General features: G+C 42.2%; 1 protein-coding gene across 26 annotated transcripts in view; it reads right to left on the reverse strand.

Moving 5' to 3' along the window:
- The window catches only part of FGGY (FGGY carbohydrate kinase domain containing), a 452,310-nt gene that overhangs the window by 308,150 nt on the left and 129,196 nt on the right, over window positions 1–14,964 (reverse strand). For 3 of the 26 annotated variants that reach the window (XM_065521740.2, XM_074005617.1, XM_065521729.2), the window contains exon 1: window positions 14,770–14,885. The exons of the other annotated variants lie outside the window; for them this stretch is intronic. The gene's annotated coding sequence lies outside the window, so the exon portion shown is untranslated. Of the gene's footprint in view, window positions 1–14,769; window positions 14,886–14,964 lie in introns of those variants that run through there. 26 annotated transcript variants of the gene reach the window in all.

Raw genomic sequence — 14,964 nt, forward strand, 5'->3', positions numbered from 1 at the left:
GAAGAGAGCACCATATTATTTAGCTAATACGGGTAGAGCTAGAGTTGGAACTAAACAATTAGCTGCAGAGTCCATGCCTTTAACAACTATACAAACTACCTCTAGAAACATACCCTGTGCGTGATTGGTGAATTTTATGAGTGAAATACAAAATATTTAAGAGAAACAACAGAGGAAGAGGGCAACTCTACCTGGGAATATTAAGGAAGCTTCACTTAGGAGTAGCAGTTTGAATTGTGAGTACTGAAATATGAGTAGGAGTTCACCAGGTGGACAAAGGTTGTGGAGGATACATTTCAGGCAGTGGACCAAGGCATTCAGTTCAAGCATAATCCTGCCTCCAGATGTGAAATGGAATAACTGAATCTCCTAAAGACTCTTCCAGACTTTTAGATTTTAGTGCTGCTATGAAGAAGGCATTACAGAGTACAGTTTGGATCAGACATGGTGAAGCCATCATTCACTAGAGAGTAAGATATCCTCCTTGCTCTTCATTTTCTTCATCTATTAAGAAGGGTAATAGTAGTAATTAACTCATAAATTCATTAAAAGGTTAAGTGCTGGGTTAATTCACATAGCACATGCCCAGTAAAAAGCAGCTGTTCTTGTTCCCATTGTTTTCCTCAGCATCAACAACATCATCATCTCTTAGCTACTTCTGAGAAAGAAAATACTAAAAAAGAAATGTTCAAATGAAAACCCACTTTAAGACACTAAGAACACTACAGGGAACTGAGATGGGTTGTCAGCTAATTTGATAGCCATTATCTGAACTAAACTAAGTGAAATATGACATAAGCAATCCAGTTCAGCTTGCTCAAGTCAACATAAAATTGAGTTAAGAATCAAATTCTTGGTTCATATCTTGAATTTGTAAACCAATACTGGGCCCAAACTGTGCCCTCCTGCACAGTTAGAAGCAAAACCACTTAGAATGCTCTAGCCATTCACAGAGAGATTCACTGATTCCCAAACAGATTTCTGCCAGCACTCAGCATGGCACCACAGAAAGAGAGAGGTGAGTACTGAGTCTTCTCCCTTCATTAGCTCGGAGGGTAGATGGGAAAATAGACATATGGAGGAAATACAAAAAGTATTGTAAGAAAGTTTTAAATGTGGGTACATATATAAAGCTTTATGGGAGCACAAAGGCTACAGAAATTAGCTCTATGGAGGTTCTGGGAACTTCAATAAACAAATACCAGAGAAAAACGCAAAACGTCCTTGAAGTGTGCATCCCTAGGAATCTAGGATAGAATACTGAAGTTTTCCCTTGTTTGCCTGTTCTCTGGCTGAAACAAACTCAGTGTCCGGAATGGGTCACGCTTCCATTCACTTCTGTACTTGGTCATGCACTCCTGAAACATCTTCACCTTTCTTAACCTTGGTAAATCCTAATCACCTTCTGGTGTCAATTCCTCTGGGAATTCATCCAAAGGTGTGTTATTTGCCCCTCCACTGTGCCTTAATTGCTTCCTATCATAGCATTTATTACATTATGATCACCTGCTAAATTATTTCTCTCTCCCATGCTACACTGCACACTAGATGCAGGAATGGTACATCCTGCATTTTAGTCTTCCTAGTAAGAAGGACACATTGTAGATGTTTAATATTTACTGAATCAATAGTTATCACTGATGTCTTCTTTGACCTACTACCACATACATAAATATCTATTTTATTTTTGCATAGAAAGTCTACTATGAGTGTTGAACTGGAGCTCTACCTTTGTGACTCAGTCCATAAATTTAGTTTTTAAATGAGTTCATATTAAAAACAAACAAAACCACCCATAAACAAAAGAGATCAGAGGCCCCTACTCAAATGTAAATCAATACGCCTGCTAAACTAAATGACGAAAGGAAGCTGCCTGCCTGCTATCCTTTTTAATTTGTAAGAAGGAGCTTTGTGGGGTTTCTCAAATATGAAAAGATAAAAGTGCACTTGGAGTGTACATGCTCCTTTTTTATCTCCTTTAGAATTACCATGTGTTTTTCTAATTGAGAGAACTCTTAGGGCTTATTTAAAAACCAGATATGAGGGGGAAAAAATAAAAAACATGGCCTAAATTCAATCTAATTCTCTTGTGTATCATTTCCGTTTTTTTTTTGAACCTTGCAAAACAGTTTATAACAAATAAATTATGTCTTATAAATTAAGCAACTGGAGAAACTGAGATGGGAATGGTTGATGGCAGGCTTTAAAGGACACTGCCGCATATCACGTGGGGTCACAGTATTCCAGTTACCCACCAGCCTGGCTGGATCGACTAGTTTTAATGGTGTGAGACATATTTCTCAGTACATCTAAAATCAACGATCACTTACTAATTATACCCAGTCCAAGTTTTTTTAGGCAAAAGACCGTAAGTTGAGAGAGTAGTATTCAATGGTTTGGAAATATAGAACAAAAAGGAATGTCAGATGGAAGGGAGAATTATGCCTATGGAAGAGAAGGATACGGAATAACGGAATAACCATCTTTAGGAGGAGAAATATTTTCAGTTAAAAGCAGCTGCTTTTCATTTCTATGAAAGCAATGAGCATAAATTTCAGTAAGGGAGGGTTTCGATTATCTGAGGAAAAGTTGCCTAACTTGTAGGGCTAGAAGACATGATGACATGGAATGGGAGAAGATGACAGTCTTCTTTAAAAGGATCTTTAAGGAAAGGAGAGTTCCATCATTTTAAGGTGGCTGGGGAACTGTCTGGCTTTACGAGAGGTGAATGGATTACACAGATGATTTCTGGTGTTTTTGTTAGTATTGCTGTTACTGTGGTTCAACGATTCTGTGGTTCATTTCATTTACTATAAAGCCAATCTCTTCAATCTCAACAAAAGTACAGTATTAAAGAATAATGTTTCTGGGAATTTCAAATTTATGAAAACAGTTGTGCCTAATTTATGGTCTTGTTTAAATAAAAACACACAAGTTCCCTTTTAAATTTCAATTAATTAAAATCTATTGAGTGGCTATGAGGTGCAAATTCTATGCAAGGCGTCGGGCACACAGAGATAAGGCACAGTCCCATTCAGTACTCTGGAGGAGAGTAAATGAGCCCATCCATTACTGCACTGTAGCTGAAATATAATAAGTAACATTAAAGAATTACAAACTGCCATGAAGTGACAAAGAATTAAGAGACAACATCCAGTTGGTCTGTCAAGTGCAAGGAAAAATAGAAGGGGAGAGTAGATTATGAAGTAGATATAAAAAGTTCATAAGATGGTAAACATTATAAACATTATAGACAAAGGTGCAGAACCGTGGATATTTAAATCATGCGTTGGAACAGGGGCTGGCCTCGTCCAGAACAAAGCCAGGTGTACTGAGGAAATAAGAAAACTTGAAAGTTGTTTGGGGTCATGCAAGTGACCCAGTATGTAAATTTCTAAATGTGAGGCAAAAGATATTATCCCGGAGTCAAGATAAATTCATTTTCAAATATTTTCCCCCTCAATTGAAATACATCATACTAAATTGTGGTATTAGTTTTTAAGAGAATTCCTAATACTCAGAAGTTACAATTTAGACAATTAACTGATATGTGCCAACCACAGGCAAAACTTTTGGTTTCCCAGGGACTATAATGAATCCACAGGGAACTAATATGAGCTTTGATTGCCTGGTGGAAGAACAGCTAACAAGATGAACTTGGCACTTTGAGTGTTTAGGAAAGTTGTCACAATAAGTATTGGACTCTGAAAATTGTTTCCAAAGCAGAAGGAAAGGAACACCAACATTAGCTATTTTTTAAAAATCTATGATATGCCTAAACATGAGCACTGGCTAATTCTGCAGAATTCGTAAAGCATTCTGGGTTATATATTGAAACAAAGAAGGAAGTGAGTAAGTTCCCAGCTGATACTTACCTCCCAAGTAAGCAGCCAGAATGTTTTAAGATGTTGTGTGGTCTGATGGAAAGGGCAAACGCTTTGCAAACAGGCTAACTTGGATTGAAATTCCAGCTCTGCCACTTGTTATGTGAATAGTCTTGGGCAACTCTCTGAAACTCTCCATTTTCTCACATCTACAATGGGGGTAATAACACTGAACTAAAAGCCTTGTTGAGGAATAGACTATAGTCAAAGGACCTCCTGGCACAGCAACTGACCCACACACAGCCTCAATAAACAATAGCTACTATCAGTAGCAGTCACATTTCTTCACTTTAGCCTGCCACATTTAAACACACACACACACACACACACACACACACACACACACACACACAAGTACTAAAAAGACTTCTCCTGAAATCTTTGCATCAAATTTTATGGATAATCTCTCATTAAATGGCCTCTTCTAAAACTCCAGTATCTCTCCCGGACTGGGCAGAGGCCATGTGGGAAGGGTGGATTTTACATCACTACTTGATTTTCCTGCCAGCCTATAAATTGCCTCAGATTCCCTCAAAACAGTTAGTTCCCTTGAGCCTAATACTACTCTAGACTGAGAAGGGATCTGAAATATTCATGTATTTAGTGACATTTATGTAAAAACTCCAAACAGATCATTTTAAGTTACATATACATCCCCTTACCAGTGGACTACAGCAATCACTGACATGTGCATATATATAACCAGATATAATCTCCAGAGCAAGATGCATTCTGATAATTTATAATATGTGTTAACATGAGTTAAGCATTTCCCTAACTCTTCCCCCCAAAGCAGTCACTAGACCCATTGTTTTGAAAGCAGTATCAAGGCAAATACATTTTCAGCCCCTACCTATAATGCGTACACAGAATTTCATTATACTCTTTGCTGTTGTGTATGTTTGAAACTTTCCAGAGAATGGGCCAGTCTAAAGTGGTGCACACTGTGTGCTTAGCGCAGTGCCTGGCCTGTGATGACAGCTCTACCACTGGGCCAGTTTTGCTACTGTCGTTATAGGGCAGGAGTGGGTTTATCTCTGAACCCACACTTTTTATATTCTGGTTGACTCTGTCTACAACTGGCTCCCAAACACCAATCTAGCAGAACACCCAATCTGGTGGTCACAGCAGGCATCTTCACACATAATAGAAATGAAAGCACAGGGATCCTCAGGAAACAATAAAAATGTGCCACCCGTTCTATATCCCAATAACCATGAGGAAGAAGTGAAACTGTCAGGAAGGTAGAGGACCACGTATGAAGGATAAGGAAGAGCAAAGTCTCCAGGATGGCAGCCTAGGGTCTGGATCCTTCTTCAAAGACAAACTCAGCATCTGAAGTTCCTCCTCGGCTCTAATTAACAATGGGTCAGGGAAATGAAGGCCTGTGGCGTAGTGTCATGGGAGAGTTTGGACAGAACTTGTAAACACCCACCTCCTGACCTTTGTCCAAGGACAGTGGCCTTAGGCAGTGGTAAACAAAGATCATCCCCAAAGAGCTAATTTTAGTCCTATTTATAACAGTAAAAGCCAAAGTACTTTCCCTTCCTGTGTTGTGACAAGACAACACAAGGCTTTCTGCACCCCTGTCATTCAACTTTACCCAGTCTCCAGGCACCGGCTGAGATCTACAAAAAGAAGTGTTGCTCTATGCCAGGGAAATCCTATCCTGTGTGAAACTTCCCAGAGAAGGGAGGTGGCATAAAAGCAAATTCAGGAACTCTTCATTCACTTACTCTCATTCATTCATCCAACAATTTATTCATTTCCTTGACAAACGTTTATGTAGCACCTCCTACCTAACAAGCCCAGGGCAGAAGACGAATGAGATGAACATGCTGCTGTTCTAGGGGCCATGGGCAGAGAAGCCAGAAATTAGACAGTAAATCACAAAAATAACTATAGAGTGACAACCGTGATCAATACAATGAGGGGCACTTGAGGGGGTTCTAGTCTAGTCCACGGGCTTGGAAAAAGTTTGCGGGGGGAGGAGGACTGAAGTTGAAATTTCAAGGACAATGAAGAGACAGCCCCATGAAACAGAAGGGCAGACAGAGGGTAGTCACCGTGGGAAGAGAACATAAGGAAGAGCAGGGACAGACAGAATGTGGGGTGACTGAGGGACGGTGAAGTCAATGAAGATAGAAAGAGGCAAGGGAGGATGTGCAGACAATTGTGGGTGATGAGGCTAGAAGTGCTACAGGGGTCAGACATCAAGATTCATCGTCCATGGTAAACACCAAGGAGTCCAAACTGAGGGCGGTAGGGAGTCAATGATGGGATTCAACCAAGATGCTGTCATGATCAGTTCAAATCCCAACTGTGCCACTTCTCACCAATGTGACACCAGGCCAGCCACAGTCTCTCTGACATCTTCCCCATGAAGTCAGCTCCTCCCATGTCCTCGCTCACTCAGTGCACACACATTGCTTTCTCGTGTGTCTCCTTCGTGTTGGCCACTGTCTCAGGCAATAGGATGCAGCAGTGAATGTGACAAAAATCTTTGCACTCCTGGAGCTTACAGTCAAGTTGGGGCATCAGACAATATGCACACACACACACATACACACACACACACACCTGCACACATGTGAAGGAGGAAATAAGCAAGTGGTAAAGAAGAAAGTGGGCCACCTTTGGGCAGGGTGGGCAGCAAAGGCCCACTCTGAGGAGGTGACATTGAGCTGAGGCCTGAGGAATAGGAAAGGCCCTGCATAACAAGGAGACACGGGCAAAGGGGAGAGTGGCTGCAAAGAGGCAAAGCGCTTGCCCATCTGGGCAAGTGAAGCTGAGCACAGAGCATGAGGGTCGGGCAAGGCTAGCAAGAGAGGTACGTCCAGAAGGTGCAGGGCCTCCATGGCACAGGGATGTCACTGCACAAACCTCAGGACTGGTCTGTGCCACGATCAAAGTTGCATTTTCAGATCCCTCAGGGATCTTCAAATGGAGGGGCTGGAGGGGCAGGAGTAGAAGTAGTGAGATCTAAGAGGGGGCTTCAGTGTTTCCTTTTGTCATTGGACATACACGTTGCATTTTATTATTCCCCAGCTACTGGCTTCAAAGCCTCTGGCAAAACCTCAACCTCTTTGTGCCTTAGTGTCCTCATAACATCCACTAACTCACATTGGGCTGTTGTGAGGATTAAATACAAGTCGTCATTTGTAAAGGATACTAGACAGTGCTGGGCTAAGCTCTCCATGTATCTTGGATATTCTCATTGACTCACTATTCATTTCCTGTCCATTGCTGCTGCTGGATCCTGAGCACCTCATCTTTATCTGCCCCGCATCTGTCCCAGTGTTTATACTAGGTACTCTGTCTAGGAGTTGTAAATTTTTGCCTGAAGACTTAAATTGGCCCAAAGATATATTTTGTTTGGCTGATGCAAAGACTTCAAAATGTATAACTGTGAATGTCTTTACGTTGGCAATATAGACAATGTGTGTATCCCCCCCTCAAAATTCCTATGTGGAAACCTAATCCTCAAGGTGATGGTATTTGGAAGTGGGGCCTTTGGGAGGTGATTAGGTCATGAAGAAGTAGGGCCCTTGTAAAATGGATCCCAGAAAGCTCATTTACTCCTCCCACCTTTTGAGGACACAGAGGAGATGGTCACCTATGAACCAGGAAGTGAGCCCTCACCAGACACAGAACAAATTGGTGCCTGGATCTTGGACTTCCTAGCCCCAGAACAGTGAAAAATAATTTCCGTTGTTTCTAAGCCACCCAGTCTATGGCATTCTTTAAGAGCAACTCAAAAGGATTAAGACAGCTGGGTATGCCCTCTCTAGTTCCCTTGGGTCCCTCCCCACCCTGTCTTGTCGCATATCTGCCAGACTGTTAAGTGTGTCCTGACTCTGCAGGCACTCACTTGTGACCCCAAATAAACATCAGGTGAACGCTTAAAAATGCTAATGCTTGGAATGTCTGTCACAAATACAAATGACACAAAGCCACACAAACCATTCACTCGCCTCCCTCCAGACCTCACCGGTACAATGAACCACAGAATCTGACTTCCCAATTTTTTTCATATTGTCATTCACCATATATTTACTGAATACCTTCTAGGTCTTAGAAACTGGCAGAAAAAGACACAAAGTCTGCCTTAACTGAACTTATAATTTGGTGCCCATGAACAATGATACTGTAGAGTTTTCTTGGGTACAAAAGTGTATGGATAGTAAATCATAATAGGGAGTTTAAGCCTTTTGAACAGATTATCTTATTGTGTTTTAATAATAACCCCATGGAGGTAGACAGGAAAAGTAGGTTACTCTGTTTTGAAGGTAAACAAATCAAGGATCAAAGAAGCTAAGCACGTTGTCCAAAACGAAACAAATAATAAATGGCAGATCGTGAATTCACGTTTCTGTCACTAACAAAAACACTGCAAGCAGGGAAGGGTTAACTCCATTTGTGTAATAACCCATAAAGTTTCCTCCCTAAAGCATGCTACAGATCTAGAATTTAGAAAGTAAAACTGACATCCAAGCACTGACCAGCGCGTGGGTACCGTAACCTACACTGGCTTAGACGGTGGGAAAATCATGACAATTGGGCTGGTGAAGAATGAGAAACTTGAGTTTCCAACGGAGTTCTCATTGTGTCTATGTGCCACCAGTGACACATCTGGAAATAAAAGAGAGAAATCAGGAAACAGAATGCAACCCCTGCTTTGCCAGGAAATTTACAAAAACATATTTTTGGTTAAGGCAAAGAGATTTTGCCAGGTGGTACAATGCCAGACAGACAGTCTCCATGACCCAGTGAGAGCTGCTCCAGAGGGACCCTCTCTGGTATTCCCCGTGAAGGCCTGGCATACTGAGATCATTGCAGCCACCACCACAGGCAACCTGTGCTCCAGACACATGAGGCCTGGAAAATACATCATCATCCTTGAGAGATCCAGCAGCCTCAACAATTCTGAAAACACCCTTTTGGGATATGAACACTACTCGAGGCTCCTTGGCCTTCATTTAATTTAAATCAGTGGTTCTTAATCAGGGACATTTTGTCTCCCAGCAGATAACTGGCAATGTGAGGATATTTTTGGTTTATCTGGCTGGGGGTGGGGAGATGTGCTACTGGCAACTAGCTGGTAGAAGTCAGGGATGGTGCCACCTATCCTGTCGTGCACAATGGGACAGCCCTACAACAAAGAATTATCTGGCCCAAAATGTCAATGGTGCCAAGGTTAAGAAACCCTGATTTCAATGTCTAAAACTGATGGATATGCCCAGTCTTGGAGCTAGGCTCTACAGATACAAAGGTCAGTTGAATATGTCCTTTTCCTCAAGAAGTTCAGAATCTTGTGAGAGAGGTAATCATGTAAGGAAATAATCGTCATTCAGTGTGATTGGATTGAAAGCTACCCACAGTCTAGTGGTGAGCTCTGAAGTGAGAGAGCTCTCAGTCAGAACAATAGCTTTGTCATTTACTTATTAACTATGTGACCGCAGGCATGTCACTTAGCCTTTCAATCTCTTCTGAAACTAGGAATGGGAAATTATGATACTGATACTACTCCTACACCTATTCTTCCTACTACTATTACAGCCTCTACGAGAGAAGCACCACCATGACTACTACCAGAATTGCTGCTGCTGCTGCCATTACTACAGATGTGGAGAACCAGACAGACAGGAGGCACAAAAGACTGGGAAGCAGAGATATTTACAAACTCTGGAAACTGCCACCAAAGGGAAAGAACTTTTTTCTGCATACCCAGAACAATTTGTACACCACATGTGTGAGGAATTTTCCCACACTAACCGATACTCTAACTCTTCAGAAACCAACTGGGTGTCCCACGATTCAATTCTAAACTAACTACCTGGAGTAAAGGCAGATCCCAGAGGTTAAGGCTTTGGTCCAAGACTGCTCCCACTTTAGATGCGAATCAAAAGTCTAGGCCTTCCATACTTCTGACTAATCAGCTACATACTGGAGGTTCCCATAACCCCCTTTTTTCAGGTTTGGTAATTTGCTATAATGGCTCACAAAACTCAGGGAAAAACTCTACTTAAATTTATTGGCTTATTATAAAGAATGCAAATATAAATGAACAGCCAGACGAAGAGGTACATAGGGCAAGGTAAGTGGGAAGGGGTGTGGAGTTTTCATGCCCTCTCCAGGCACCTCAACTCGTCCATCAACCTGGGAGCTCTCTGAACCCCATCTTTCAGGGATTCTTAGGGATGATACATCACATAGGCATGCTCGCTTATTAACTCAATCTCCAGCCTGTCTCTCCTCCTGGTGGACTGGGTGGGTGTGGGGAGTGGGGCTGAAAATTCTGAGCTGCTAATCATCACATGGTCTTTCTGGTGACCAAGTCCCATTCTAAAGCTCCCATTCTGAAGTTCAGGAGCCCGAGAGTCGCCTCGTTAAAGCAAAAGATGCTCTATCACTTGGGAAACCCCAAGGGATTTAGGAGCTCTGTTAGGAACCAGAGTCAAAGTCTAAATAGTACAACAAAAGATGCTCCTAGAACCCCGATCACTCTGGAAATTACAACTTTTAGGAGCTCTCTGTCATGAACCTGGAACAGAAACCAGAAATATATTTCTTATTAGTCACAGCACGAAAGAGAAGAAGGTATGTCCCTTCTTCATCTAATCTCCATCTTGCTGCCTTGAAGGAAGCTGTGGTTGAAAGCCACTTTGGATCATGCAGAAAGGGGCATCATGTTAAGCACAGTACAATGCAGAAGCTACCTGGGTTCCTGGATGATGTCATGGAAAGCATCTATGTCTGGACTATCAGATAAACAAATAATCTAACTTATTTAAGCCACATCTAGTGCTACAGTCTAATAATACAGAAGTGTAGGAGTTAAAGGTACAGGCCAATTAAGAAAGAATCTTCTGCATTATGAGCAGAAGAAAGTCACATATGCAAAAATACAGAGTTGAAAGAGAATAAAGGGATCCATGGGGATTGATCCATGGTAATGTGACAGGAGATGAGACTGGAGAGTCAGGGAGCACCTGGATCACACTGGACCTTATATTCCTTATACTAGGACTTTTTTCTTGCCAGCAGTGGGATGCTACTAAAGAGTTCAAATAGTTAAATAATATCAGATTTACATTTAAAGATAACACTAGGGTTGTATGAAGTATTGTTTTGGTGGGGGTGGAGAGGAGAGGAGGAGGTAGGAGGAGGTAGGTGACATGGGGGAGAAGTTGGAGGAAAGGCAAAGACGACTGGACCCAGGGAGCCCAGTTATGAGGACAATGGATCCCAGTGATATCTGACACAGTATCACAGACTGTCCCCCACTTAGGTAACAGTAATGGATATGGAAGGTATGCCATCAAGGTTTCTTGTTTGAGTTACCGGATCACAGCACCTTTACCATGATAGAAAACACAGAAAGAAAAGGAAATTTATTTAGGGAAAATGAGTTGAACCTGGGGTGTCAATGGGCCAGCAGGTAGGGCTACCCAATAGAAAGCTTGCCCTTAAGGCTGGAGCTCAGGTGAGATGCAGGGCTGATATTCACATAAGTCATTACTGAAGAGTGGTGTCTGAAATCATGGGAAGGCATGACATTTTGTTGTACTCGGAGGGCACTGAGATATATGACCAACTGTATTCAGGTAAACCTGTACTAGCAAATGGAAAAAGTGTACCATCTCCTTTCCATGTTTATTGTGAATCAAGAGATTTTTTATTAAGTCTACATTCTAGAGGATAGAGACAGCTGGGCAAAGTCTCAAAATAGAAAAATGCTAGAAGAAAATGGGCCCTTATGAGAAACAATTCTCAGCTTAGACCACAGACTGCTCCTAAAAAAATTCCTGATTGGACCCAACCTTAAGTATGCATGCAGGGCCCATGAGCATACATGACACCTGCAAAAGCCATTCATGTCTTCCACTGTAATATGAAATGTCTCCCTGCACTGGGATTTTGCACCAAAAACAGACATGAAATGAATCCAAGTCCAACATTCAGGGTGGTTTGGACCAAAATGTACTACAGAGAACATTCAGATGTAGCTTTCAAGGTCCCTGGTGCAATACTTTGTTTTAAATAGAAGTAGGCGTTGACACCGCTATGAAAGATTTGCCAGTGGCTCCAGTTATCACAGGGCAGAAAAAGCCAAGTAATTATTTTCTCCCCAATTATGGCTAATTCTCTGCAAGTTAATTCTTGGCTTTTCTAAAATGGGACCAGAAAATTAGCTCTTCACATGCAAAACTGAAGATACAGGACCCAGCAACAGCTTATGGCCTGGGGTTTATTCCTTATTACTTCTTAAAGTGTGAGGAGGGGGCAGGAAGTGGTGTTTTGACTTAGGCACCATTTAGCCAAGTGGAGGGAAAAATCTCCCTTCAGCTCTGAAACAGGATCATGTAGCTATAAAATTTATTGGACACAATTGAAGCAAGGGTGTTGGGTGAAAAGAATCAAAGAAAGAACTATGGGCTGAGTTCAGAAGGGTGTAACGAAATCTGCACCTGTTGTCACTCACTTATTACTCCAGATCTCCCAGGCAGCTTAGATTTAAACCAGACAGTCCTGAGGCCCAGCCTAGCCAATACTGGCCTATTTATTAGCACAGAGTAAAATATGTGTGTCACGTGTGAGTCGTGTGTCTGTGCGTATACATGCATATGTGCACACCTGTGTATGCAAGGATGCATATGCATGTATGCTGGAAATAAACTGAGAGACAAGGAGCCTGGAGGGGAATGAGACTGAAGAGTTGTATGTGTGTTGGGGGAGTGGGGAGACAGCAAACTTAGCCAGTAAATTACTTCAGCCTAGAAAATGCAACTTCCAGATTCCCTGATATTTGCCATTTGAGGGTTATATTTTCATGTCGGTTTTGATCAAATCCCCAGAATAGTTTTCACAAAAGAAAAGCAATAGCACCAAATGAATTGAGTTGATTTGAAAGAAACTTACCCAAGGAAAAAAATCAAGAGGGAAAACTCTTTCTATAAAGAAATATCCCACTTGTCCTCTGAAGATCTGTTTCCACATGCACTTTAAATCTCCTCATCTATATTTATTATTTTTTAACCTCTACGTTTCTAAGATAGGAAAAAAAAAAAAAAACAGAATGATTGAAATTAACTTTACTAGGGCCACCAAGAGATTTACTTTGCTGAACATCAGCTCCCAGTCATCTATTGGCATATCACTTCTCTTTAATCTTTTACATTCAGTGCAGCCATACATGTGATTGTCTTGTACTTCAGTTTGCATGAAAGTGAAGAAAGCTATCTGCCACATGGGCGTGGTCACAATGAGTGGCCTGCTACTTGTCATATTTGCTGAGCAAGCCTAGACCAGAGAAAGTCCCAGCCAGAGAAAGGTTCACAGAAAGAATGGTAAGGTTTCCTCCTTTTTCACTCTAGTGGGAAAGGGCCAGGATTTTCACCAAGTTCTGGACAACAGAACAGACATAAGTGAGAGGGATCCTCATGCCACCTTTCGCATTCAAAAGCACCTCTGATGCTGCCATGTAGTCCACTCGGCACTCACTTGTACCAAAACCAAAAGGTGCCATCATAGACTTCGGAGGTGGGCAGTCCTCAGCTCAATTCCCAGCCACATGACCTTGGGGCAACATAATATGAATGTGTACTGAGTGCTACTGACATCTCGGGCACTATAGGATGCGTTATTTGGATTATTTCATTTAAACTTTTAAAAGCTATGACCCCATTTCTCAAATAAGATAACCGAGACTTAGAGAGTTAGACAAACCACCCCAAGGTCATGTGCACCTTTCTCAAATAAGATATGCTCAAAAGAACTGGGCAAGTAGGTGTTAATGAATCTCTCAATCACCTTTCTGATTTCTGTGTACTTATAGGCAAAGCCATACACACTGGCATCTAATTATTGTACCGAGATATTTTCCAACTGGGTAGTAGCATAGGGTGGCAGTTCAGTGCTTGGGTTCTGGAGGCAGACAGACCCAGGTATGAATTCCAGCTCCTATTAGCTGAGTCACCTTGGGCAAGTCATTTAATCACTATGAGCCTGAGTTTCCCTATCCATAAGGATGGGGGTTAAGTGATATAATATAAACATGGTAAACTCTCAACAAAAGTCTGGTTGTATGTTCCTCACTATTGTTAATCGATCCCTGAGTAATTATTAAGACTAGAAAATGTTTCATGATCCCTCTAGAATCACTTGCAGGACACCTGGAATCATAAAATCACAGAGGCAGAAATGACCATCAAGTCTCATGATAGCAGGCAGATGTGCCACTGTCATGCACTTGGCAAACATCAATAGTTGACTGCTCTTTCTCACTTAGCTGAGATTGGCTTCCCAGCCATCCTCCATACTGTAATCTGGACAGCAACTTCCAATCAGTAAGACGGAGAGCTAATCTATCTGCTGTCCTCAATCCAGTCCCACCATCCTACATAAGAGATGAGGAAGCAGAAGGTCACTGGAGTTAAGTGACTGGCTAAAGGTCCCCTATCTAGTAAGTGACAACCCTGGCCCCTGAACATAGACCACCTAACTCCTCATGCAGTGTTACTTCCATCTCCGACTCTGCCTCTCCAAGCTACCGACACATTTTCCAGGAAATGATGGAAGGTACTCTGATTGCCTCATCTTCTTCCTCGAGGCCGCACAGAAGGGTTGCTGCACTCAGCAGATTATGTGCCACTTAATTCAGACAAGCCCCCTTCTGTGACAGGTACAGAAGAAGCGGGGGGGAAAGCATCTCTCAAATGTTTTGATTGAAGACAGAGACTATAGATGTTCTGGCCAACTCTGGTTCTCAGGAGTATGAGCAAAAAGAAGTTCCCCCAGTCCAGAGAGCCTGGACTGAAATTTAAGCTACAGCAATGTGAGTCATTTCAGCTGAGGAGGGGATGGCAAGGTAACCAACTCTTACCTCGGCTATCTCGTGTCTCGTTCGGTGATGAGTAAAGCAGTAGCTATGCAGTTAGTGTCACCAAGAGATCAGTCGCCGCCCGAGGCCATCTGTTTCTGTCAGGCAGGCAGATTCCCAGCATGCACTGGTTCCAACTGGATTTTTGTGGGGAGGGAGGCAGCAAGGGCCCCAGCTGCTGTCACCAGACAGGGAGGC

The sequence above is a fragment of the Macaca fascicularis genome, chromosome 1 (genome assembly GCF_037993035.2).
Source record: "Macaca fascicularis isolate 582-1 chromosome 1, T2T-MFA8v1.1".
Lineage (NCBI taxonomy): Eukaryota > Metazoa > Chordata > Mammalia > Primates > Cercopithecidae > Macaca > Macaca fascicularis.